This window comes from Lontra canadensis, unplaced genomic scaffold (genome assembly GCF_010015895.1).
Source record: "Lontra canadensis isolate GAN:19392208 unplaced genomic scaffold, GSC_riverotter_1.0 scaffold22, whole genome shotgun sequence".
NCBI lineage: Eukaryota > Metazoa > Chordata > Mammalia > Carnivora > Mustelidae > Lontra > Lontra canadensis.
Window position 1 is genome coordinate 7186282 of NW_022631016.1, and position 2886 is coordinate 7189167.

General features: G+C 47.4%; 1 non-coding gene across 1 annotated transcript; it reads left to right on the plus strand.

Annotated features, from left to right (window-relative positions):
* Nucleotides 1-2257: 2257 nt before the first annotated feature.
* On the plus strand, nt 2258-2327 carry LOC116870335. Its single transcript, XR_004383204.1, has one exon. It is a non-coding gene; the product is annotated as a small nucleolar RNA SNORD123 (small nucleolar RNA).
* Nucleotides 2328-2886: the final 559 nt, after the last annotated feature.

Sequence of the window (2886 nt, forward strand, 5' to 3'; positions counted from 1 at the left end):
ACCCGAGACGTGGCGCGCCCACCCTGCCGGCCTCATCTCCAGGTACGTGCGCGTCCCCAGGCGGAACCCGGCCTTGTGGTGGGGGTGGGCAGGGGCCGCCGGGGCCTCCCGGACTCCGCGTTTGTGATTTTGTTCGTTTTGTGTGACATCCACATGAGTGTTCTGAGCTGGAAACTCTAAAAGACCGAGAGAGTTGCTTCGGGTTCTTGGAGAAGCTATTTTAGGGTGCACCTCCCGGCTAGTTCGGCCGGATTTCAGTGGAAAGAAGTTAGAGAAATGAACAAATCCGACCAAGCCAGGGAGGCAAGTCAGGGGGTCCCCACGTAGACACGCTGAGCGTTGAGAAAGGAACCCTTGGACGGACAAAGTCAACTTGTCCAATTCTGGACTAAATTTTACTTGTTGCACTTTCGCCGGATCTGACGGCCTTATGGAGCAAGTATTAAAGTGAAAAGTCACGATTGGAAAGCATAGTACCTTTCAAGACGCCTAGAATTTCATACTTTGTTGCAAAGCTTCCCTTTGGAACCCCGAAGGACTGCGCATGACCCTTTCCCTCTGGATGGGGGTGGGGAACGCTATCCCGGGCCCTTTTTTTTTTTTTTTTTCTTTTTTTCATCTCGGCCTCAGAGGGTGGCTTTCAAGTTTCCCTTGAATAACAAAACGCATGAACACCCCGCCGCCGTCCTCTCTTACCGCAGTGACATAGGATACCCCTATGGCCCTCACTGACAAACCCGCTCCAGTGTCTGGTTCTTGGGATTTGTCATGCGGGGAAGGGCCCAGTGTGCCTAAACTGTGCCATTGAGCCCATCTATAAAACAAAAAGCGCGTTCCTGCCCGGAAGGTGGCATGGCTCACACAGCAGCCACACAGATCCAAGAGGAGGACAATAGAAATACAAAGTGATGTTGATTTGTCTTTACAGTCCTTATAGAATATTTCCAAATGAAGTAGTCTTATAATAAGATCTAAATAAAAGCAGTCCTGAAGGTTTGCGTGGAAGGAAGCCCAGCGCCAAGCCTCCAGTTTCTCCCTCCCACGAGTGGCAGAGCTGCTGTGGGTACTCTAGCCCTCACTCGGATTTCCTGTAAGACATCCAGAGGAAATGTCAGTGTCCCAGGGCCTCTTTGTAGAAGCATTCTCCCCTGGGTTGTGCCAGGGGCCCTCAGCCTGGTGCAGGACAGCTGCCACGATCCTAGAGCCTTAATGAAAAGCTTAACTTCTTGCTTCTGTGCCCAGTGCACAGGACACTAGCTCCTTCCTGAGTTTCCCATTGATTCTTCTGCCTACGTGGCACAGCAGTCTAGGATCCCTTCTTGGGAGGAGGAGGCTGGCCAAGGTCTAGCCTGACTGCTCTGTTGCTGGGGAGAGGGGAGGGGTGGGGAGGGCCAGACACTGCCTTACACTTGACCTTGCAGCCCTTGAGTGAGTGGACCTGTGGAGCCTACAGCCACCAGGAAAAAGAGGCAGAAATTAGGGCCCACATGTGTTTAGCTAATTCTTGTCATTGCCCCTCAACATTATAGTTAAAAGGCATGTATACTTAAAAAAAAAAAAAATTCTTGGCACGTTGAGACTTAAGCAGTGGGAAGAAAATAGACTTCTAAACCATAACCCAGGAAGGATCATAACATAATGTTTAATATGTAACTTTATGTTGGGGGGGTTAGTTTTATAGGCAACTTACAAGCTATAAGGAAGCATTGTTAAAATATGTGTTATTTCCTGATAATGAATTACAAATTAATAACAAGAATGAGATGGGGGGAGGGAACCAAATAACAGAGAGTGCCTCCTTAGTTTAGAGTGTAATGGACCCAAACTGAGGGTGTGATTTCACCTTGTGATCTGGGGAAACTGCCTTTATTTTTCTGAGCTGATCTTTTCATCTGGAGCTCAACCAACCTGCTGGCAAGTATGTCTTCACTTAGCATGAAGGAGATAGGAGGTAAGGTGAGACCCTTGCCAGGGCCCAGCACAGACGGCTCTTTCCAAATAAAAGTGTTTTAAAGAATCCACAGATATTTCTTTTTCCCAAAGAAAAAAAAAATTTTCCCTCTAAAGTTGTCCCTCGCTGAAGGACTTCCTCCTGCATGGGACTGCTTCTCATCACATTGTGAAACTAGAGGTGATAATTTCCAAACAAAACTGTTGAGTTCTCTTCTTTTCAAGATAAAATTATAGCTCTCCCTGAACGGTTTCTGATGAGCCAGGCACATAATATAAACAAAACGAGAAACCCAGCCAAACACTCGGTGAAAATGATGAACCCTGGGGCGCTGATTCATGTGACTTGAAAAACGCCATCCATTTCCTGATTCACCTTAATTTCTACTTGGGGATAGGAGGGATCTCTTATGTCTCCAAGATAAGTAACCAGTTTGTCTCATCTTTCCCTTCCTCCCTTCCAATTGAATTCCAGCCACATCGCTCGTGACACTGCCTGCGCAGCGGAGAAAAATCAGGAGGGGGCTGGAAAGACCACCACAACCACCACCCAGAAGAGCTGCCGACAACGCTGTGGGTCAGGAGTGCCCCAGGGAACCCTGGGTGTTTGTGATCTTTAATGACTGGACGAGATTGTATTAACATCATGAAAAATCTCAGTCCGGGAAATCATGGTCTCTGGGCGTTTACAGGATACAAGAAATCCTTCGCAGGATTTTCCTATAGATAAGAGGGGCGGGCACACCACAATCGTCAACCACGGGTGTTCTTTTTCTCAGGTTTTCCTTCGTTTGGATCCGTGGCCTTTAAGAATTAATAAAATTGCTAGATCAACAACCCCATCCGTTTTTGTCTTTAGATGGCCAAACATGGGTAAAATGATGAGCCATTTTATGAAATCTGCCTGGGCTGCTTTTTCTTCCTGTATTTGAAGTA